This window comes from Lissotriton vulgaris, chromosome 7 (assembly GCF_964263255.1).
Source record: "Lissotriton vulgaris chromosome 7, aLisVul1.2, whole genome shotgun sequence".
Taxonomy (NCBI): Eukaryota; Metazoa; Chordata; class Amphibia; order Caudata; family Salamandridae; genus Lissotriton; species Lissotriton vulgaris.
The window spans coordinates 738,861,266-738,886,736 of NC_141695.1; positions in this window are offsets into that span (position 1 = coordinate 738,861,266).

The following is a 25,471-nucleotide window of genomic DNA, read 5'->3' on the forward strand; positions in this document are numbered from 1 at the left end:
AATAGGAAGGCAGTAACGGCAACCGGAGCTAGCAGGCCCGCTCCCCGGAAGAGTTGGAGGAAAGCCAGGCCACAGTCATCAGTGTGGAGACCGTGCAAGGAGTAGGGAGTACGGACACAGCTCGAGAGGACCTGACACAACATCAACAGGGAGTGCCACGAACAGGGACTGGAGGGATGGAGGGAGATGGGCACAAGGGCATACATGCACAACGAGGCGTAGCACACTGCACACCCACAAACATCCAGGATCCTGTCCCAGATCTCCTTGGCACACTGCAGCACACACACAAAGCACGTACAGCACAGCCACATTGATACAACGTGGAACAGTGCACATAGCCGACACTGTAGAACAGAGGACACAACTGGCACCGCACATGCACAGGAACATGCCCAATACATCTGACGGTGTCAGAAACAGTGAAATGGAAATGTATGAATGCAACCATGTAGTCCAAATGTACACTGTCCCGCAGAAGAATCCAGCACCCCCATACAGTCATAATGTACATTGCCATACAGTCTGCATGCAAACCAGCACAATGCGCCAACACATATGTAAACACAAATGTGACACGCACCTCCCCTTCACATCGCAGAGGGGCACACAACACCTCCAGCAGAGCACAGAACACAACACATCAGTGATACCAGAAAGGACCACCACACCGTCGACACCGACACCCTACAACAGCCATGGATATCTCACACAACCCTCCACCAGGAGCAACTCAGGGAGGAACACTGAGCCTGTGAAACAGCACACAGCAGGAAGCACCCGCAAGCACAGCCAGCTCACAACACTTCACCCTCCCAGACATGGCACTCCAATGCCATGTGTAAGCATGCCAAATGAAGGTGGTGGAACAGGTGTGGTTGGGGGCCGAACCCATGGAATGCGAACCAGGACACATACATTGGGGTCCATCACCCTTCAGGACCCACCCACACCCCGCTAAGGAGACCCACACTGCCATAGAGATATATGCAAATGCACATTCACATCACAGAACCACACCCAGGGGCACTCAAATAGCAGTCACACACCCATGTTTACGCTACATACGACAACCCTGACCACTCCTCTAACGAATTGAGTGGGTTACGACTAAACTACATATTCAAGCTTCAACCCGCTGCCTGCGGTGACATGTCTGCATCCGATGTACACAGCACAATGTAATGTCTTAGGTTCCAGGGCCCACATGTATACTACAAGACCACAGGGACACACACAGATATCATGTAGAACTGGCTACGGGCACATGCGCCCGGCCCTTTTATTGGCAGGGCCACATGAACTGTGATGCCTGTGCTGGATGTGTGTGGGGTGAGTGTAACCATTCCGCACTGAATGTCTGGTGCTGGCAACCACTTGAACATTGAACACGAGTGCAACGGAAACAAAAAACACATGCAATACAGAGTCAACTGCTGAGCAACATGGAGGGAGCAGAAGAAAGGCCAGAGGACAGCCAACATGCAAACAGAAGTGTCCGTGAGTTGCAGTGCACAGGGGTTTTGACACTAGAGATGAGCGCGCTCATGTGAAGAAAAAGTCTCGGATTGTGTCCCTTCGACATATTCCTGATGCAGATGCAGTGGTGTGGGTTAGACCTGCATCATCTTTCCCATCAACGTCTCAAGGCCCCCACACTGTTTGAGGTGACATACCTGTACAATTACTCCACAGCACAAAAACACAATCCGCAATGGACAATGGCCTGCGGTGCACTGAGTCCCTGGCACCAGGAGTGCTGAGCAGGGTCACAGGCCGATGATAGCATCCACGACAGGCCTGAGTAACTCTGTATGTTTGTCAGGACCACCGTTTCAACTCTGGCAGATGGCGGATGGAGGTGGTCCTTGCGGTGGTGGTATGTGCCTCATGCGGTGATGCGTCATCCGGACCATTCTGGACTCGCTTTGGTGTGTGAGCCCTGGTGGGACGCATTTGGGTCCAGAGGCTGCGTACAGCACAGGGACTTAGAGGAATGGAATTCATGACCCCAAGGCCTATGCCTTAGGGCCCAGCCAAAGTCTCTGGAAAAGGGGTCCTGGACCTGACCAGCACAGAGTTGATGACCCCGGATGCACTGTGGCCGACACAGGCACCCAGCCACGGGACGGTGCCTTGCGGTGCAATCAGATGGGCCATGCATCCTGAGCGGGTCACCATCAAAGTCCGAGGTGTATGTTGTGGAGGGTATCGGGGACAGTGGAAGGTGTCCTCCAGTGCAATATGCCGTAAGGTTTGATTTATCCGGAAGCAGCAAATGGAGGAGTGGAATGCTACAGCCTCGTTGCCACCACCAATTCGGTATTAGCTACATGAGGATGTAAACTGTCCCCTAGTCCATAGACTCAGATGCCACCAAAGTTTGACCAGAGAGTGTCCATGAATGTTGGGGAACAGACTTAGTGGCACCGGAGCTGAGTGGGGATGTAGTCTGTGATGATGCCGGTACACTGATATGTACTCTGCCATTGCAGAATCATTAATCTGTGACCTACTGGACTGCAGTTTAGGCCGGAGGCAGCGGTCAGCACGGGCCAGTCACTGAGTGTCGCAGGCATAGGTTGGTTGCCCAACTGGCCTGCGTAGTTTAGGTTCAGAGGCAGCACGTGTTCGGTCACCTCCGTGACTGTGACCCAGCTTTCGTCCGGACTGAGCCACATCTTCATCCTACTCCTCTCCGTGCGTCCACTGGCGTAGACTCTGCCTTTCGTGAATGGCGATTAGGTGCTGGATGTGAGGCCTACTGGTCCACAGGGTAGTCCTGGTCCCTCATACACGTGTCACCGGCTTGCGTAGAACAGGGTTTGTGGCAGCACATGTTGCTGGCTGGCGTTGAACAGGGTTTGTGGCAGCACGTGTCTCTGGCTGGCTTGAACAGGGTTTGTGGCAGCATGTATCACCGGCTGGTGTTGAACAGGGTTTGTGGCACCTCATGTCGCAAGATGCCCATATGGAACTATGCCTCACTGATGGGGGGTGGTCTGGGGCTGTGACCACTGGGCTGGATCTGGGGTCACTGCCATTCAGGAGCCAGGACACAGTTACAGATATGTGACCCACTGGGCCGCGGAGGAGGCTGATAGAATATGTCAATGAGGAAGGAGTAATGTGGGCTTGCGTCGGGGGGCCAGCGATGGTCTGAGAGGCTGGCAGGGTCATGGACCTGGGTTTGGAGCTTACAAAGGCATGTGGAGGGCCCTCCATGACACACGCCGGTGTTGGATGCAGATTAGTGTGGCCTGGCTGCATAGGCTCGGGCCTGACGGGTTCGTGGCCAGCTGGCCGGGGTATGGCAGGTGCATAGGATCTCAGGCAACTCTGCTAATGAGGACGGCATCAGCCTCGGGGTGGGGTGGGAGGCGCCGTCCTGGCAGTGACGTTGGGATTTCCGGAAGAGGACCATGCCCAGGGCTAGGTGCTTTTTATTCACACCCCTATGCTGGCCTGGCATATGCCGGGCCATCCCACTCTGCTCACGCTTAAAGCTGGGGGGCATAACAGGCAACATTTCTGAAAGGACCCCCACTGGCTGGGGTGACATAATTGCATCCACTGTCCACTGCACTCCATACAACAGAGGTGTATGTCGCCGTGGATATGGGTGTGTTCTGCATACAGCGGTCTGTCCAGCACTTCGCCGACACCCTTGGCATTGTGTACTTTCCCAATTATGGTCCTGCTGCATACTTCACACATGCCTGGTTGCCACCTCTCCCCACATTGGGCTATTGTGTGGCTGAGGTGCCATGCCGTTGATTGGTCATATTCATGGCTTGCCCAGGTTGCCATTGCAAGCTGTTCTATCGTGTCTGGTGGTCGGGCATGTTGTACATTTTGGTTGTGAATTTGTGATGTGTGCTTTGCCTGAGTTGTGAATTGCATGGTTGTGGAGTTGAGGTGAGTGGGGTGTTCATTGGGAATTTGCATTTCCCTTGGTGCCATCCTGGGAAGGCTGTTTGGATGGCCTTTCGGAGGTAGAAGGGATCATGCACACTGGCTGTGTATTTGGAGACAACATTGGTGAAGGTCCCAAGGTGTTCTGATGTTGCCTGCCCATTGGTGGGACAAGTGTGCAGTGGAATGCCCCCAACACATGCATGCATCCGTTTAAGGTGTATGGTCCTTGATTGGTCTCCAGTGGTTCCTGCACAATGTTTTGGACGTATGGGGCCTGGGGTGCCAGGGTGATGGTGATGTCTGGGACAGGTGTGGGGGACTTGGATGTGGCTCGTTGTGAGACTCCGCGGACTTAAGCGAGTGTTGGTTGGGGTGTGCCAGGGGCCAACAGGTGCAGCACAGCCAGTAGCTGGGTGTGGGGTGGGATGTTGGTTGACTGCTGTGTTGGTGCCGTAGGCCTGTCAGGCGATGATGGTCAGGATGCGTAAGATGGTAGTCCCTTTCAGCCTGTAATGGATATTGACATTGTCAGATGTTAGGCCTGTGAGGCAGATGCATTTCCTGGGGGGCCACTGTCTTTGTATGCACTGCCTCTGTGGCGGTTGTGGGGGGTGTGGGTGGTTGTTGTGGCCCTCTTGGGTGTCCGGGCTGCATTATGAGTGGCTCCCTGGCATATGTTACCCTTCCGATGACGCCCTGGGCTGGGCTTCCTTTTGTGGTGCAGGCTGTCGTCCAAATTTACACCAGGTCAGAGCAGGTGTAAACTTCCTGCTGCTAATGCGCCTTATCGCGTGTTTTGTGTTCTGATTGCCGATCTTGCTGGTTGTTGTGAATGTTGAGGTGTTGTATTGTCACTGCTTTTTGCACGTGAACGCCTACTCTGCATCTCATTAGCGATAGTTGCTGGGGTCCTCTGGGGTGATGTTTTTGCAGCTACTATCGTGGGAAAACTGATGCAGTGGGTTGTTAGCACCGGCTTGTGAATGGTGGGGTAAACTTATCACAACTTTGGCTGCGATATTGTGCCATTAATTCGGCGATAGCTCCTTGTGAATATACCCCTATAGAATTTAGTTTTTCATATAACTTTGCATCACTGTGGCTGTTTGTAAACACGTACCTCAGTCAAAACGGATTCTCCTTTGGGCAGAATATTTCACCTAAACACATACATTCGTACACATAATCATATCACCAGAACATAATACCACCAACATCAAAGGCCAAAAAAGTAAAAATTACATGTATTTTATTTCAAAATCAATAAAACATATAAAGAAGTAAAAATGTTAAAATCTAAACAGCATCTGTTATATACACAATTTAGAAACCACTCAAAACTCAATACTGGGAACACCTGCAAGAAAGTATTGTTAATGGGAATCCTTTTTGACTAGTGCCCTACTCCTTTGGTGGGAAGAGGACCTCTCTCATTCTTTTTGAGATGTAAAACATACCAACAAAAACAGACACACAGCCTCAGAATATATGTGCACCCAACACATGCCCATCCATTAGTACAACACCCTCACGTAAGATAGGACAGTAGACCAAATGGGATTTCTAGTGCCACCTATCAACTTTAGACATTTCTTTTTTGAAAACTCTTAATGAAAAGGACACACAACACATATAATACATTCCAAACACACCTTGCAATCAAGAACAAGTGACAACATATTTTTCCAAAGTTCATTATCTTAATGTTGTAAAAAAAAGGGTTTACTTGGGTAGAAATACATTGTTTTTAGCCAAACCTAACCAATGGGGTACGTTTGAAATCCTGAGTTTGTGCTTCTCCAGGCCAAATGCTCTTAAAGTTTACTGCTTACTTGTATTGATCACATGATATTCCTATACCGTGTAATCCTCAAAGTTTTATATAACATTTCGTATAGACTGATTTACACACTTATGATTCATTGTTTCAGTATAATGCTTGTTTGATGTAAAGTGCTATAAAACAAATGAAATGCATGTAAGAGAGGGGCCTTGGAGAGAGGAGGGTTACTGTTGGAGGGTAGTAGTGTGGGAATTCATGCAGAAAGAGGTCACTGGGGGGCACGTCAAAAAAGATTGTCACGCCTGTCGCCACCAGGGCTAAACCCAGTCCTGATACAATCCCGCACACACAGAGGGGCATATTAGCAATGGCCAGCGATAATTATCGCTGGCCGTGCTTAGCGATAATTAGATTATCGCAGACTATCTCTGTTTTTTATCGCCCTGGTAGCTCGTAATTAACAACAAGTTACTCCAGGGCAATAAAAATTCCAGAGATAGCGAGGTTATCTCTCTTTTGCAGGGAACATCGCTGGTTTTCCAGCGATGTTCCCTGCAAAAGGGCAATAACCTTGCTGATATGACCCATAGGGTCATATCAGCACAATCCACCCCCTATGTTAGGGGTGGCTAAGTCATGAATTCGGTAGACGTTAGTGTTTGGAGAAAACAGCAGTTTTCTCCAAAAACTAACGTCAGCTAAAATCCTAGGGCATCCTTGCTGATAGCGTTAAGCCATTCTATTGATGTACTGACATGTAGTGTATGTCAGGAACACCCACTTTTGCATCTCATTAGAGATGCAAAGGTAGGCGTAGTGCAAAAGGGTGCTAACATACAATTATGCATGTTAGCACCCTCTTGTAAATAGGGCGATATTTTTATCTACGCTTTGTTTGCTTTTTAAGCCAAAAAAGTGGCGATAAAGCCCTTGTAAATATGCCCCAGAAAGTCTACCTGGCCAAGAGTATTGCCAAGGTGGATTATCAATATAAATATCCCAGTAGAGGAAGTGCAGTTTCCATTTCCAATACATCATGCTCCCCTTTATTAACATAAATCCTTTCACACAAACACTACATTTTTTTTACAAACATAGGATTAAAATATTCACAACAGACATATACTAAACACTCTAAGGCACTTCAAAATGGAAAGACGAAAATATTCACAAACAATGAAACATACAAAACATTAGATTGTAAAATTAAGGCTTTTAAATGATGTTTAAACAAAATTGGTAGTCGTTAAGTATATTGTGCTTCTATGCGATAAGAATGAAGATGTACTTCTTAGGAAGACTTTAACATTGCCTCTACCATCCACTGTAACTTTTCGTAGGACATAAGAGAAAATGGAGGAGGATATGTTCCCATTTACCTTTAGGACTCGACCAGAGCTTAGCTCGACAGATGGTGCAGACCACCAATGCAATCAGTTTTAGCTCATCTTCCTCACAGAAGACTCTCTACCCAGGCCCACCACATGTGCAGCAGATTGTTGCAGCATAGTTGATTTACCTAACTCCGTTCATCACCACGCTTAAACATATCACTGCACATCACCATATATACTGCAAGAAACGTATTTCGTAAATCTATATTGAACATTTGCGCTCTCTGATGATTATCACTATGTTGGTTTAGAGGCAATATTAATATCGCCGAGCTCCACCGATTTTTATCGCTTAGGAGCCTTGCTATTATCAAGGTTTATCTCCTAAGCGATAAAAATCGGCTGAAATGCATGAATATCGCTGTAAAGTCAGTGATATTCATGCATTACCGAGCAAATGCTCTTAGCCATGTTATCCACCTACCATTGGATAACATGGCTAAGAACAGCTCTGGGCAGGCGTTAGCTTTTGGAGATAATCGCGCTTAGCGCGATTATTTCCAAAAGTTGGTAATAGGAGATAGAGATTTTAGCGACTGTTTCCAGTCGCTAACATCTTGGCACGCCCACTTTGCATGTCATTAGCGATAATTATCGCTGAAATGCAAAGTGGGAACCTAAATGTCCGCTATCTCCTACCAGCTGTTGCTAACTGGTGTTAGCGACAGCTAGGTAATAGGGCGATACAATTATCGCTGCTTTAGCAGGAAAAATTCCTGCTAAAGCGGCGATAATGCCCTTGGAATATGCCTGTCTGTGACATGCAAGCATTTCTGAGTCATAGGGTGTTTTCTTTCAACAGCTAGAGCACAGCAATCTCCTGGAATTATTCACTTGACACATAGACTTATTCATGGTACAAATTTTACAGAACCTTACAGCATCCACTATAAACTAGTACTTCCTTTGTGCTATGAAAAGCTAGCAATGATTTGTACAAGGAGAGTTCACAGTTTTCTTTATGCTAGCTAACGTGATCCATCGCTAAATTAGCTATACAGCATACTGATCTGCCTAGTTGACCCAGGAATCTGTCACGATCCAGACTTCAATGTTGCACCATGGTTCAAGATATCCTGGCTGATGAGGGGTGAAACCCCGTAACCGGCCTAGGATGCTTGTTTCCTGTCCAGGGAGAACCTGTCTTGGCAGTTCAGGCTGGATTGTTCCCATGAGGCACAGGGTCAAGACAAATTGCATATGGCCAGGTCTAAACTGGGGTGGCACTTTGAGCAAAAGAATGATGGCTTTAACTCGGATCACTTGACTGAGGGGAAATGTTTTGATTTGTTCTGCATTCCGTCCATCAATTGTGTGTCTTTTGCTCCAGCAGAACGGTGATAAACCATACTCACCGTTCGACTGAGAAATGAAAAATTAAAAATCTATTTAAAGCATTGACACCTACGAGATAAAACACTTACTGGCAAAACAATAAGCACTGATTGGCTACAATGGTTATGTTGCCAACAAAATATATCTATCAAATTACTGAAAATGTGATATTAATCAAGTATAGTTATTCCTAATAGAAAGGTTCAAGCATATATTCAGTGAAATCATTGAAAAGGTCATGAACAATGACTGGTATGTGTAATTTAAAAACATATATCTCACTTTTGATGGGATAAAATTCGCAAACATTCAAAAATGATAAAATAAAAATTACATTATAACCATGAAAAAACTATTTAAAGAATTAAATATAAATATAATTGAATAAGTATGCTATAAGTTGATGTCTTAAATACATATGAACCTAACAAAGTGAAAGAATTGAATTATTGGTTGAGATGGTGGAAGCCCCACTCAGGCAACAATCCTTGTCAGGGTGAACCACAAAAGTCACTAAATTAACCTATGTAAAGTATTTATGCAACAGTAATATAGTAAAAATACACCATAAAACAAATTCTAAAACAATTTAGACAAATTTAATAGTTTTTAATAAATAAAATGAGGCCAGAACAACAACAATCTAATCAGTAAAATTAAATGTCTTTGGTTCTGAAATATTTTGTGAAAATAGCACCTTAAAGCACAAGGCGTCATTCGTGGTCATCTGGTTACCCTAGACCAGGGAAAGTCACAAGTTTAGGCGAGCCGCAATAGAGAGATTGCCGCTATAGGAACCAGGTTAGTCCCATTAAAAAGTTTCATTTTCAAGTCCAGTGTGAAGACCTCTGTTCCAGTTGGAGTAGACCACGAAAAGGAGGCTTTCTGCACAAAGATTGTAGGGTGAAGATCCGGTAATTGCTGGAACTTCACGTTGGCAATCATCATAAGCTGTCGATGCTGTAGCACGAAGTGCAGATTTTGCATTGCCAGTCTTTGCTGATGGTTGCAGTCTTTGTAAAGTGCAAGCCTCATCAGTGATAGTGTATGTGAGGCTGGGTACAGCCCCTCCCTAGCCAACCTGTTCATTCCTAAGCCCGTTTGTATCACTGTCTGGAAGCAATACACAAACCCCACCAGCAGTTTTGTGACTCAGGACACTAGCAGAAAGGCACAGTTGGTTAGGATCAGAAAATGCCACTATAAGTGGCATTTTCAGAACTATAACTTAAAATCTGACAGGACCATTAAATAGAATTTAAAGTACAGTTCATTTTAACAGTATATCTCCACCTGCTCCCAATCTGAAATTAGCAATTATTAAATGTAATAATGCACCCAAATGTGAGAGACAGGCATTAAATCAGTGAAAGATTACTTTAGACATGTTTCACTGCGAGGACATGTAAAACTTAGAAGAACACATCCTACTTTTTAAATAAAGTTCCCACTGCCCTAAGTGGCTTTTACAGCCTACCCCAGTGGTGACTTGCACAAAGATGCATCAACGATAATTGCATTCGCAAACGGTGCGAATCGCTATATACGGCCGTTTGCGAATGCAATGCATGTTGTCGGAATACATCATTATTTGCCAGTGTTTCGCATATTTTGGAATCGCATTTTCAAGTGCTATTCTCTAAAATGTTTGCTAAAATTGCGATTCCTTGTCAATTTGCGACAAAATGCAATGCATCAAAATTAGCAATTTGCAAATTTGTCAAAAATCGCTATTAGGAATTGCAAAAATTAGAAGAACTTGAACCTGGTGCTAATTTCAGTAAGTGGCAGAACTGGATCTGTCAATCACCTGTTCTGCATATAAGGACCTCTCAGACCATGACCCAGCCTTTCAAGATGGCTGCACTTTTTGGCACGCAGACAGAGGCTGAGAGCAGCTGCAGGTTGGAGGAGAAGGCTCATAGAGGAGAGAATCTTCAGAGTGCGCATAACCTTATTGGGGCAGACTGAGGCAGAGATATTTAAGAAATATAGGCTGAATGCCACTTTAATATTAGATTTAATCCAGGAATTGGAACCAATCCTGCAGAGGCAAACACGCAGGACACAAGCCATACCTACCCATGTGCAGGTATTGTGTTCGTTGCACCTCCTTGCATCTGGGTCATTTCAGGGGGTAGTGGCCATTGCTGGTGGTGTGTCCCAGAGTTCCCTTTCCAGATTTTTTAATTCCTTTTTAAATGCCATGTTACAACGAATAAGGTTTCATATCCAATTCCCAACCACACCACAGGATTTAATGAAGACCAAACTGGATTTCTACAACACGGCACAATTTCCTCATGTAATTGGTTGTATAGATGGTACACATGTCCCCATCTGTCCTCCCTCAGAAAATGAATATATTTATCGCAATAGGAAATGCTTCCATTCCCTTAATATTCAAGCTGTCTGTAATGCAAAAACCATAGTTACAGACCTAGTTGCTAGTTACCCTGGAAGTGCCCATGACTCCTTCATATTTAGACATAGTGCCATTCATGCTAGATTGCTTTCAGGCGAATTTGGAGATGGATACCTACTAGGTAAAATTTTCATTAGACTCTACAAACTCAGATTTCAATTGCACACATGTATGCTTACATTACATTGACATTGCTTTTCATTTCAGGAGATAGTGCCTATGCAGTGAGGTCTTACATCTTAACTCCATACCTAAACCCAACTACAAGGAAAGAGCAGCACTACAACCAGGCACACATATCAACAAGGAATGTCATAGAGCGGACCTTTGGAGTCATGAAATCACGCTTCAGGATTCTTCATAAAACTGCAGGAGCATTGCAGTACCAACCAGACATTTGTTGCAAAATTGTCGCTGCATGTGCAATGCTACATAATCTAGCAACGGAAAGAGGAATCGAACTTGATGAGGACGATGTTTTACCTCAAAACATAATTCAGCCTCCACAACCTCAACCAAGAGCACATGGACCAGAGGCAGCAGAGGGCAGGAGGAGAAGGGCAGAGATCACACAGCATTATTTTTAAATGAGGTAAGAAAAACTCTGAAAAGTATATCTTTTGTAATTTTTTTGCAATTTAATAGTTAAACAAAATGAATACCTACATTATTTTACCTCAACATATAATGAAAACTTAATTGAGGCCTTAATAATCAGGCAGGTTCAAATGAACAGCTGTACTTGTTCAAAAATGGCACACATGAATACCCTGCAAGATGCTTTGACATGTCATTTTTTGTGGCCACGCACTCCTAATGCCTTTCCAGGACTTTTCACAGTGTGCATGTTGGCATTAGTGGCATCAGTCTGCTTCCTAATACTTCTCCGTGTGCCACACAAGGTATGCTGAGATGTGCCACTTTCAGCACTGGTGTTACACCGCTCCTCCTTTTCCATTACATTTTCAGTGGATGCCTTGGACTGTGTTTTGGCAGATGTCTCTAGGGATGCCCCCACACCTTTTTGTATGTGTTTAAAAGTTTTCATCAAAAGTACCTGTGTTGATAGTGTTTGCTTGCAGAGGGCACGGGTACAATTAGTAAGGGAAGTCATCTCCTTGTTATGTGTCTGCATGTTGTTCAGGAGTTTCACCTGCCTTTTGGCACTAATCTTTTGATGTTTCTGCATCAATTTGCACATTATTTCCAAAGAGTTTGCAATCCGGTCAAGCTTCATTGCTGTTGATTCATGGCCAGTTTTCATCACATTGATCATAGTATTCATACTGCTTGCCAAAGTGCCCATTTGTTTGCTTATGTGCCCCATTTTGCCTTTTATAATCCGAATGTCTTTTCCTTGCAGACGCTGCACCTTTAAAATTTTGTCCTCCACAAGATTGCCAGCGAAGGTACCATCTACATCCTGACCACTTTCACGCGCAGCACTTCGACGCATTCTGAAGTGCTGCAGTCTCCTACGCCTGCTCATCGTTGTATTTGAGACTGCAGTAGTGCTTTGTGGCTGGCTTGGTGTAACATTAACATTCTGCTCTGTTTCGGAATCAGTCTGGAGCAGTTGCCACACTCTCTCTCTCTCACTTGGCTGTGAATTTGCAGTAGAAGTACTGGGAGCATTTTCATTTTGATTTTCATGCACATCTGGGTGGTGCAAATCCCTTAAGTCATGCTCAATTAGATCTTGTAAATGCTCTATGAGTTAAAGAAATTGAAAGCCATTTGTTACTTTTGGTTTGCACTAATATTACAAGATATATTAAAGTTTAAGAATACTTTCACTTTAAATAATGTCATGTCATTTTTACTATTTGCATGTGACTATGTTTATATGTAATGCAAATGTTATTCATTGTGTACTACGTCTAAAGACCTACAACTACCACAATGGACTGTTTCAAGGTCATTTTTGACATGACTAGGAGACACTTTGGGACTCAGGCACATCATTTTTTAATCAAAATGCTGCACACACATCAGTACTTGCTAATTGATGGACTCCAGTCACACTTTTTGACCCACATACCAATCACTTACCTTCAGTAGGAGTTGGAATCTCTGATGTATCGATGTTTGTAACTCCGACTACAGCCTCCGTCAAAAGTGTGGCTTCCACCATTTCTTCTAGGGGAGTGTTTGGTGTATCCCTGGGTGTTCCGCCTCCAGTAAGCTTTGCAGATTTCATTCTTTTGGCAAGCTTCTCTTTTGCACGGCTGCGCAGATCATACCACCTTTTCTGGAGATTATTAATATCACGATGTGCCACTCCGACTGCATTTACTTTGGATTATATGGCAATCCATAGGTTTCTTTTCACAGCCTCAGGGACCTTAAGAGACAGCTTTCCAAACAGCTGCTCCTGTCTTGCAGTCACCTCCTCTATGAGTATTTCCAATTCTTGATCAGAGAACTTGATTTTGCGTTTTCGAGCAGGCCCCTCTTCAACTGGATTCTCATTTTCCATTTTCAATGGCAGAAGTAAGGCACAGACTCCAACAGCAACCTCCAGGAACAGCTCACACTGCAAACGGCCTCACCACACCTTCAAACTAAGGAGCAGCTGCGCCTGATTGCTGTACTGGCTTTTAGGCAGTTGAGTCAATGAGATGCATCATGTGTGTGAAATCGCATTTTGCGATATCGCAAAATGCGATTTCGCAATTAAGGAATCGCAAAAATAATGCGATTTTGTGGAAAATGCGAATTTTACCGAAACGCAAAAAATTTGCGAAAAAAATGATGCATAGCCATTTGCGATTCCTTATTTGCGATTCCTTACTTCTCGCAAATAAGGAATCGCAAATTAAAACGTTGATGCATCTACCCGATAGAGTATTAAAAAGGAAGATTTAAGACTGGCAAAAGGTTTATTTTGCCAAGTTGTAATGGCAGTTTAAAACTATACACACAAGATGTAGAAGAAGGCCTGCAACATATTTACCAATTCTACTTTGGTGTGGGAGGCACAACTTTAACATGCTTGAAGGCGTGAGCACAAGCACTTTAGCACTAGTTAGCAGGGCTAAAGTGCACTAAGTTCAAATGTAGACAAAAATTAGTTAATCAAAAATAAGGGAGTTAAGGCAAAAGTTTGAGGAAATACCACATCAAGGATGTTATGTCTAACACATGGAAAACTTTAAAATTAAAACAGACAAGAAACCACTTCAGGTCATGAGTAGCGAAGACTGTTCCATGCACTCTCCATAAACTTGTTGTCAGGTGCTGTGCTCAGCCTAAGCCTGGGCTTCCCAAAGCGTAGCAAGGAGTACCCAATCCTTAGTTTCGTCTTTAGTGTCAAATTATTGTGATTGCCAGTAGCTCCTAGAAAGGGACAGGAACTATCAATATAAGCAGCTCTTTCCATTTTGGTGGTTAGTCCATTGGAGGATATGTTAAAGAAACGAGAATCACAATGAATCTCTTTTCCTGATATTTAATTTCACTCATTGGCCCCTTGCTACTGTTGTGGTCCTGTTTTCTTTGTTTCTAGCTGTTGGGATCATCTGGATTCCACTCCAGCGTTTGCTTGGCTCATATTCCTCCTCATTTCAGGAGGAGCTTGGTGCCATGCTGATTACTCCAGTGTTGTCTGTATCTTCAATCAGAAACCCTTAACACCATGCATGTATATTTTTCTGTTCAGTGTAGCACTGTGGCTACTAACAGGAGTTTCCCTTTCCCCAGGCAATCAACAAAGGTGCTCAACAGTTCTTCCCAGTGTCCAGTCCTTGACACACAGATGGCCTCACAACTTTAAAAATTGAATTCCTGAAACACTGTGATTCCAGCAAAATAGTGACACTGTTTTCTGTTTTATTCCTTTTGCCCTAAAAACTTCAGAAGTCACCTTTTTCTTTTTTACGCACATTTTGCTTTTACTGTCATAGTTTTAAACATTAGGTGGACCCACCTTTTCGTGTTTCTTGATTTCTTCTTATTTTCCTACTTGTTTCTTGGTATTAGGCCTCTTTATGCCTCCTGGCTGTTACCCATCCTAAATCTCAGTTTCGCTCATTTACACCTTTGTGTCATTCATTCACATTTTGGCTCAGTGTTGAAACCAGACTTCTTTTCATGTACAATCTACTTTTTAGATTTCTCCTGCACAAAGCTTGTGCTGTGCTGCGAAATCTATAGTATTTAATATAAATCTTAAAAGGGGCTTACATCCTGCCCTTACTATTCAGTTGTTTTTGTGCTTTCTATAACTTTTCCTCTGTTTCTATTGGTTGTAGTATACCGTTTCCTATCGTTCTTCATGTGTTCCTCTAATCAGTGTCCCATGGTCGAAGTACTCCTTTTCATCCGTTTCAATTTTTAAAATTTTTTTAGTTACGAGTGAGCATGCCTTCTGCACTCCCGCCTTCCTCCCACTCTCTTTTCTGTGACACTTCCTTCTTTTCCAGAATGGTTCCTCCAATTGAGTCATTTTATTCTGAAATCCTCTGAGACACCCCTATTGCACCGCCCTCACCACCAATGGTGTATGCTCAGTGCAAGATGAGATGTATTTGGTATTCCTCTGCATCTGACTTCCATCCCTAGACAGCACCATTCTTCAGAGATCTTCGTTTTTCAGTGAAGGAACTAGGTCTCCTTGTTCTTTTTCTCTTTCTTCTCCTTTAAGTGGGTCTAATATTGTGAATCAGTACACTTTGATGTAGTAGGCATCTATTCCCATTAACTATTATTGTGGTTCAGCTTTGCAATGATGATTCTTTTATAATAATAAAAATCTTTATATAGTAATTCAAATGCAAGCTTGTTCACTAGCCCAAATGGTGATCCTACCACATCAAAGATCATGGGCTTGAGCCTGCAAATATCAACCTTTTTGCATTTCTTTTGTATGGGTTCCATTTCTGTTTACATTTAAAAATTTCTCCTAGTTTTAACTCAGTGTGATATACTAATTTGATCTTATGAAGAAAAATGTATATTTTCCTTAAGTCCTTACATGTTATTTGACCATATACATCAGCTAGTCAGATCTTGCATTAGGACACCAACGCTCAACTTAGTTTATTCTAGCACCTTAAATTTTGGTTATTACAATCTGGTGACACTAATTTAGACGTATTTCAAATCAATATATATTGGGATCACTGATAAAATATCAATCCCAAAAACACCGACGTACAAAAATATCAAGGTGAAAATATTGCATACAAAAATATTGTCATCCTATTTATAAACACATTTTTACACAAATATTGATATTTAATTATCGCCTTAATAAATATTATCAACAAATATATAGGCTACAAGCATGTCGAAAACAAAAATATCGAAAAAATGTTAATTAAAAAGAAAACCTACAAAAAATATTGACAATACTATTGACTACCTTATGTAATTCTACATGATAACAATTCATGAACTATTATTAAAAAGCAAAGTTTACCTACAAATAAAATAACATTGTCTGATAATTTTACAAGCTTAAACATATAAAACAAAACTAATGTATACATTTTTCATCACAGCTTGAACAAACTGCATCTACGAAAGAACATCCACCAAATTAAAAATGATCTATTACAAAAAGTAAGTATACTTTCACTTTTAGTAAAGGATTAAAGAAAATAAACTAAAAATAATTTCCAATATAATAACAAAATTTATTTTCTACCCCATCTAAAGAAATAACAAGAGTGACACTGCAAAAACAACAAATAAAGCCATCAACAAACCAGAAAGAACAATAATGTAAGTATGTTTTTTAATTTACTAATCAAACAAACACATTTATATATAGCAATAGCAAATTAACTCAACACATATATATATTTCTTCACAGATATACCCTAAAATGGCTGAAGAAGGAAGCTTTATAACACAACTAAAAAGGATAATTAATGCTCAGCTACGTGGGTTATACCTACACCCACGAAAATGTGAAAGATAATACCAGACACCGACAACCGCCCGCCCCTGCCACTGCTCAGAGCGGTGCCAGACCAGTCACTAGATGAACGACCGACAAACAGCTAGTACAATAGCATAGCCATACTCCAGCACAGTCATTCAGCCGCCGCCGTACCCCACCGTCTCCTAGCCACTCAAGCGGTTCATAGCCCCCAGCAGCCTTTTCAAGTTGGGGATCCACTGCAACATACCAGTGCTGCATGTGTAAGCACAGTGCATGAGGTTTTTGTTACCAGGCTGGAGTTTGCTATGGGAACTTACTGGGAGCTTTCCAGCTGCCAAGGTCTCTGCTGGGGAAACGCGAGGATATCGCGTGCTTGGAGATAGATGCCAGACTTTCCTGGGCGCACTCCAAGTCCCAGGATTCCCTTTTCCACCGCACCTGGACCGGGACTGAACAACACCCCCAGCCCTGGGCGGAGCTTTAAACCTCGCCGCACCCGCTTCGCGGGTGCCGCAGCGCATGAGGTTTTTGTTACCAGGCTAGAGTTTGCTGTGGGAACTTACTGGGAGGTTTTCAGCTGCCAAGGTCTCTGCTGGGGAAACCCGAGGATATCGCGTGCTTGGAGATAGACGCCGGACTTTCCTGGGCACACTCCAAGTCCCAGGATTCCCTTTTCCACCGCACCTGGACCGGGACTGAGCGACGCCCCCAGCCCCGGGCGAGGCTTTAAACCTTGCCGCACCCGCTTTGCAGATGCCGCAGTGCATGAGGTTTTTATTACCAGGATGGAGTTTACTGTGGGAACCTACTGGGAGGTTTCCAGCTGCCAAGGTCTCTGCTGGGTAAATGCGAGGATATTGCATGCTTGGAGATAGACGCCGGACTTTCCTGGGCGCACTCCAAGTCCCAGGATTCCCTTTTCCACCGCACCTGGACTGGGACTGAGCAACGCCCATAATGGTTCCCACTACTTATGCTATCCACAATCCCCGCGCCGCGGGAGCGTCCCGGGAGAAGCCAGGGACAAGGGCAGAACCATCCGTGGCCGTCAGAGGCCAGAGGAGGCTGGGCTGGGCCACCCCCTTAACATCTCTACCATTCCCCCTGGAATTGATTTATACCCAAAGGTACTTTTATAAAAACTTAATCTTGGACATTTAATTTAAATTTTTCTTAAACTTTTCGTCACTGGACTGTTAATGCAAATATCTTTCTCTCTCCATCAGTCCTTTTTGAATATTGTGGGGTGGAAGTATTGTGCATTGTGGGATTTGTCAACCCGGTTGTAAGAATGAGCGACAAGGGTAAAAATACTAAGCCTGCTACCTCTCGTCCCATGACTAGGCATCCGGCTGCTACGGCACAACCTCTCCAAGCCTTACTGCCATTGATGAGATGCTACAGAAGACAATCGGGGTATTGGCAACTGCCATAGAAAATAATGAGAGGTGATTATCAATTACTCCTGCCATCCCACTTCTCCAGTCTCTAGGGGACTTTTCAGCTGTTACTGCCAACCCCCCTGACTTCAGTTCTTCTCTCATGTGCTCCTTTGCTGAGCTGCCCTGTGCCCAGGTTGTTCTTGATGTAAATGATACTCCAGAGGTTGCCAATTCCCCTCCACACCCTGTAGCTAGAAAGGCCCCTAAACCCCGCCCCAAAAGTAAGAAAAATAAACCTGTAAAAAAATTAGCCAAAAGATCTACGACCTTATCTGACTGTGCATAGGTTTCTGCTGGTCCTTCTCTGTCCTGTGTGGGAACATCTATCTGGGTTACTCATCTATTATCTGATTTCCAGACTCATATGGAACCAATTATTGGTTCACATTTTAAATCTCTGACATCTAGGCATGATAGATTAGTTTCCACCAATAATACAGGTCTAGGGAGAACCCCGTCGATTAGTCCATCGGGGAATTCTAGAACTATTAACCCACTTCCACTTCCAACCCTAAAACCTTACCAGCAAGTAAAAATATACCAGCTGTACCTGCTCGGGTAACTGTCAATTCTACCCCTGACACAATTCTACCCCTGCCTAGGGTTGGAAAAGTAGATACGAGGGGGGCCACTGAAGTGAGGGCAAAGCAATTGCACCAACAAGCCCAAGCGAGCAGAAATATTTCAGAGGAGGGGTCTCTAACTGTCCTGCCCTCCCTTGATCTCCCTCTTGAGTCTCTACTGTTTGTTGTGGTGCTTGCTGGGGTTCCTCCTTTAAGCCAGGGATAAAGTGAGGATCATTTTGAATTAAACAACAAATGTATACAATAGCTTAACTCCAGTAGGCCTCTCCCCCCTAACGCCCCTGGCAAAATATTGTGTGTTAGAAGAGTAGACTGGATTGGAACTGGACCTAAAACTATTGCAGGAAACTGTGTTGCGATTAATTTAAGGCACACACGCGCTGTAGAATACATCTGCAGCAGGTCGCTAACCTGGTCTAACACCCAAATTTTCCCCCTACATTTGTCATATTTCTACCCCACTTCCCAGCTGAGAATTGGACAGAATAGAGGTACCCGACAAAAAGGGGGCCAGAACATCTTACCGCCCAGAATCCAACAGGGAATATCATCTTGGGAGGGCTGTCAGCCGTACATCCCCTTTCTTTCACTATTCCCTCAAAGAAATAGGTTTAGCATGTTGGAATAGGTCGACTGACGCCCTGTGAGGCAGAGTCCCTTACCCCAAATTCGTAGTAGCCTGGGCATTCAAACAGTGATATTGGTGGGTAATGGTGACTGTAGTATCCCTGAAAACCTAAGAACACCTAACAACATCACAGAGGGTGGGATGGAATTGGGGGCATGTATCAAACATGTGGGGGTCTGTGCTTCCTCTGAGGAAATGCTAAGAGGTGAGGCAAGGGAAAAGACACTAGAACCCAAGACCTTATTATGTAGTACTGGGCCTGACCAAAGTAAGGGCGAACCATCAACTAACATTAGGCCAGTTGATGGAAGTATAAAAATATTGTCCTGGAATGTGGCTGGGATGAAAAATAAACTGGCTTTACCTCTTTTATGGCAATGCACGACATTTGCCTGATGCAGGAAACATGGGCACTGGAGGAGAGTGTAAGGGCCGGCTTCGCCACTTTTGATATCCTGACGACAACTAGGGGCAGGGGGAGACCCTCGGGTGGCCTGTCAATATGGGTGGGCACGCATTTGGGTGTCCAGGCAGTTCAAATACCAACTAACTCTTGATGTCCAATGCGTACTTTTAACACCTCAAGATAGACCTCGGGTGGCCATATTAAACATCTATTCAAGACCACTTAAGAGTTGTCAAGAATCTGATACCATTGAGGCATTAAAGCAGGTCGACTCTTCAGTCACCCTATTAATTGGAGGCGATTTCAACTGCCAGTTTGAGCCCATGGTGATTTCAGATATGGGAGAGCTGGACGATGAGGACCAGTTCTGGCATGTTCCCAATCTGCAGATCCCTACCGTCAGAGCATGGACCCCATTGGTCCTTTAAATTAAGTCTTTCTCCCTTTCAACGTCTCTGCGGGCGTGCAATGGGAGATTGGAGCCAGACATACCGGGATCAGTCACGTTTAACAGACTGGGGCAAACTTCTATCATTGATGACATAATGATGGAAGCAAGACACTGTGATAAATTGCTGGAATTTAGGGTCCACCCTCGACAAGACAGTGACCACAATGCCCTTGTTTTAACACTCAAACCCGGGAGTTTTGGGCTAGCAAACCCTGCACCTGATTCCAACGGTGCACTGCCACCCCTTCTGATCTCTAACAACAGGCGGAGGGTTAAATGGCCCTACTTCCAGGATTCCCCCATTAAACTTGCTGAAATATACCAAATAGCTATACCGCTGTTAACGGATATGGGGGATATAGGCAATGACAAATTGGATCTAGACTCCCAGGGTAGAGCTTGGGAAATTCATAAGCAGCTGGCTGCCTGGCTTGCGGATGTGTTTAGTCCTGTGGGAAGGAAAAAATCTCACCAGGCCAGGACACATCCTTGGTAAGACGTCGCCTGTAGGAAAGCAAAAAAAGATCGGCTTTCTGCAATAAAAAATGAAGATAGAATTAACATTAAGACATTCCGCCTGGACTATAAAAAGGCCATTACTAGGGTAAAGAAGCAATGGGAGGAGAACAGATGGGAGGAACTTAGATCTGCACTCTCACGAAAGGACTCCAAGTCGTTTTGGACTATTGTGAGTTCTGGTGTGAACGGGGAAGGAATAGATACAATCCCGAATATAGCACCCTCAGTGTGGGAAGCGCACTTCGGTGCGCTATATGCCAATTCGGGTGAAGAGACCCGATCCACTTCAGGAGCATATACTGGTGGGAACAGTAGATTTGGTCCAAAGGGCAACTGTGGCATGTCCCCTGTTGGCCGTCCCGGGGCCCCGTCACAAGTATCGACTGGCGGGTCCTTGGATGGTGATCGGAGGCAGGATCCCCTGCTTGATGGGGATGTGTATCATCTAGAAGAGCCTGGAGAAATCACTCTGAAGGAGGTTGAGTCTGCAATAGCAAGACTATTACCTAACAAAGCTCCCGGCCTAGATAAAATCCCTGGGGATTTATTCCGATCTCAACCCAAAATATGGGCACCGTATCTGGTGGTTTTGTTTAATGCAATTCTTACGGGGACTGACCTGCCAGATACTTGGCTTGGAGCTGAGATCGTCCCTATCTTTAAGAAAGGCTGCCCGTTAACCCCATCAAACTATAGGCATATTAGTCTCATAGACACCGCACAGAAACTAATGGGCAGGATCATCTTAGATAGGATCCAGGGGTGGATGGAAGAAAATCAGGTATTGACCACACTCCAGGCTGGGTTTAGGACGGGTATTTCAACTTTGGATCAAATATTTTGGCTGCAGGTCTTATTTTGGAAAACGGTGAGAGTGAAGGGTGGCAGCCTCTACCTCATCTTTGTTGACCTGCGGGCCGCATTTGACCTTGTTCCAAGGGAAAAATTGTGGAAAGTTTTAGCAGATCTTTGTCTCCCATCCTATCTATTGAACATCCAAATTAGGCTCCACACTAGCAACTATGCCCAAGTCAGGTGTGGGAGGCACGGGGATCTGTCAGCACGCTTCTCCGTTTTGAAGGGTGTACGCCAGGGGTGCGTCTTGGCACCAACGTTATTTTGTCTTTACATCAACGGCCTTTTAGATCATTTAATTGGTGTAATTTACAATGACGCCCCTAGGCTGGCCACCGGGCGGGTGCCCGCTCTGATGTTTGCGGATAACACCTTGTTGTTATCTAAAACATCATCGGGCATCCAGCGCACCCTGGATGGCTTTGCAGCATTCTGTGCTTCACGAGGAGTGGAGATAAACTTGGACAAGACCAAGTACATGATTTGCAATCCCCCGAAGCAGACCCGCCCAAACCCCACTCTCAATGGTTCTGCCTTAGAAAGAGTTAAGACTTTTGTCTACCTTGGCATTACCTTGACGGAAAATTTTGACTGGGGTTCCCAAATTTCCAAATCAGCTCTTAGGTTATCCCAAGTAATTGGGGGCATTAGCAAAGTCCACAGAATTTCGGATTTCAAGCCGGCAGCCCCGGTTATTGAAACATATCGACTCCAGGCAAAAATGGCCTTGACGTATGGTGCAGAACTTTGGGGCCATAAAAATACATCTAACCTCCTGAGGGTGGAGCAGGGCTTTATGAGGAGCCTTTTGGGCTTGCCACTAAGTACACCACTCATCCCTCTATGACTTGATCTGGGGCTGGAGTCAATAGAAGAACTAGTAGCAGCACGGCCCATGCTCTATTGGAAGAGACTTTGGTCAGTGCCTGAACTGGCTCCATATAGAGAGGAATTTCTAGAGGTTTGGGGCCTTCTAAAAGGTAAGAACATTTCGTGGCTGCACCACATCAAGACTCTCAGCACCCGGATTGGTTTGTCTGAGCTCTGGGAGACCCCTGAGGCGTGCTGCCCGGAAATATCCAAATTGGAACTCAAAGGTCAGCTGAAGCAGCAGAACTCACTAGCCTTACAGAGGTCAGGTTCCCTAGGAAGACTGTCTGCAGAGTTCCTCCTGGTGAAAACTGAATTGCTAGCAGAAGAATTCTTACATGTAATCTATCCACCCCTTGCGAGGAAGCTTTACATCCAGTTAAGGCATGGCAGTCACCCACTCAGGGCATTCACCTGTAAATGTGCAAAATCAGAAAATATAGCCTGTCCGGCATGTAATTATAAGCGCAAAGATGTTTGCCATGTTATGTTTTTTTGCCCTGCGTATGAAACTATAAGGAAATGCTGGCTGATTCCGCTATGCAGGAATCTAGGGTTTAGATATTGCATTCAGGCATGTAGGGTGTTAACTTATGATACTTACCCCCCCCCCCCCAACGTCTTTGCAGTATCTAGTTTTCTATTTGGCATGTGGCGTAGAAGGAAAAGTTTTGGATACATTTCTGTGTTTAATTGTGTTAAATTATGAATTTTATACTTTCATGTCTTTGATAACTATCCAGTTTAATCTATTTTTATCTCTAATATTGACTTGTTCTCTATTTATTGTTTTATTGACTCGTGCTCTTTTGTATGTATATTACCTGCACTTTTATGGTCTCTTGACCGAAATAAAGTTATCAGAAGAAGAAAGATAATAAAACACATTGGAAATGTATCAAATTCTATTCAACTGCATGCTATGGTCGAGCTACAACTATAGAAAACAATATTGTGTATGTGAGAGAGCATAACCTTCCACCCAATGTGACAGAAGTAGAAGTAAAGGAAGCCTTAGAAACAATTCGAGAAGCACGCACAGGCTCCCAACGGACAAGCAATGAAATCTTGAAAAATGTGTTGACAAAGTCCCTGAACATGTCACTGGACAAATGCCCTTCATCCCCAACCTGAAATGCTTAATAGAAAAAACTAAAAGAGCATCCGATCCAGATCCACCCCCAAACACCTCAAGTAATTTAAATGCTACCAGAATGTACTATTACCCACAAAGAAGACAAATTCCCACAAATCAGAATAAAAACATAGAATAAATATAAACACACTTAGTAAAATAATAATAAAAATAACATTGCATTTTAATAACATTAGAGAGTAAATAAACGACGACATCACTAACCTATGTAAATAACACGTAACTTTAGCAAACATGGTTAAATAACACTTTTACTAAGACATTAACACTATCACTAAGTTAACACAACCTTAAAACTAACTTAAAAGTAATTAAAAGTAAAATATGCTTTCAAGATGTTTAAAAATGTATTTTATATATTTTTTTAATTTTTCAAAATAAACATATGAATATTGTAAAATATACATTAATTATTCTAAGTAAAAGAATATAATATAATAATTAATGTATATTAAAAATATCTTTATTACATTAACACTTTATTTCCTAATATTATACAAATGTTAAAAAATATATATATAAACGTTTCAAAATATACAAAAAAATGTAAATTATTTAACATACTAAGTTTTATTTAAATAAAATAAAATGTAATATGCTATATAATAAAACATTATGTGAAAACATTTACAATGTATATATTTTACAACTACTTCACTTTTATAAATCATGGTATAAAAATGTAATAAGAGTTGATGAGAAATATAGCAATATTTTCTTTAAAAAAACAATACAAAAAATACTGTATATGCATGTAAAAATTATACTATTTTACTTTACCATTATACATGTATACCAAATAAATGTTAACATGTTAAAAAACATCAATGTTATAAAATATGATTTTTGAACATGTTTAAATATATGTTGCAATATCCTAATAAAATATTTAAAAACATAACAAAGTATTATTTTTTAAATATTGTAATAAAATGAAAAATAACTCAAATGTCATAATTTACTATTCTAACATCACTTACAACTAAAATCAAAGAAAGTGCTGGACAGTAAACCATAATAAATTGCTATTCTAACTTCAAATCTAATAAAACTCAGGGAAAGTGCTGGATAGTAAACCATAATAAATTACTATTCTAACTCCAAACCCAATACAATTCAGGGAAAGTGCTGGACAGTAAACCATAATAATCTAATAATCTAACTCCGAATGCAAGAAAAATCAAAGAAAGTGCTGAACAGTAAACCATAATAAATTACTATTCTAACTCCAAATTTAATAAAAATTAGGGACATTGCTGGACAGTAAACCATACTAATTTACTATTCTAACTCCAAATCCAAGAAAAATCAAAGAAAGCGCTGGACAATATACCATAATAAATTACTATTCTAACTCCAAACCCAATAAAACTCAGGGAAAGTGCTGGACAGTAAACCATAATAATTTACTATTCTAACTCCAAATCCAATAAAACTCAGGGAAAGTGCTGGACAGTAACCCTTAATATTTTTTATTCTAACTCCAAATCCAATAAAAGCAGAGAAAGTGTTGGATATTAAACCATAATAAATTACTAATCTAACTTCAAATCCAATAAAAAATAGTGAAAGTGCTGGATAGAAAACCATAATAAATTACTATTCTAACTCCAAATCCAATAACACTAAGCGAAAGTGCTGGATACTAAACCATAATAAATTACTATTCTAACTCCAAACCCAATAAAAATAAGGGAAAGTGCTGGATAGTAATCCAGAATAAATTACTATTCTAACTCCAAATCTAATAAAAATTAGGGAAAGTGCTGGATAGTAAACCATAAAAAATTACTATTCTAACTCCAAACCCAATAA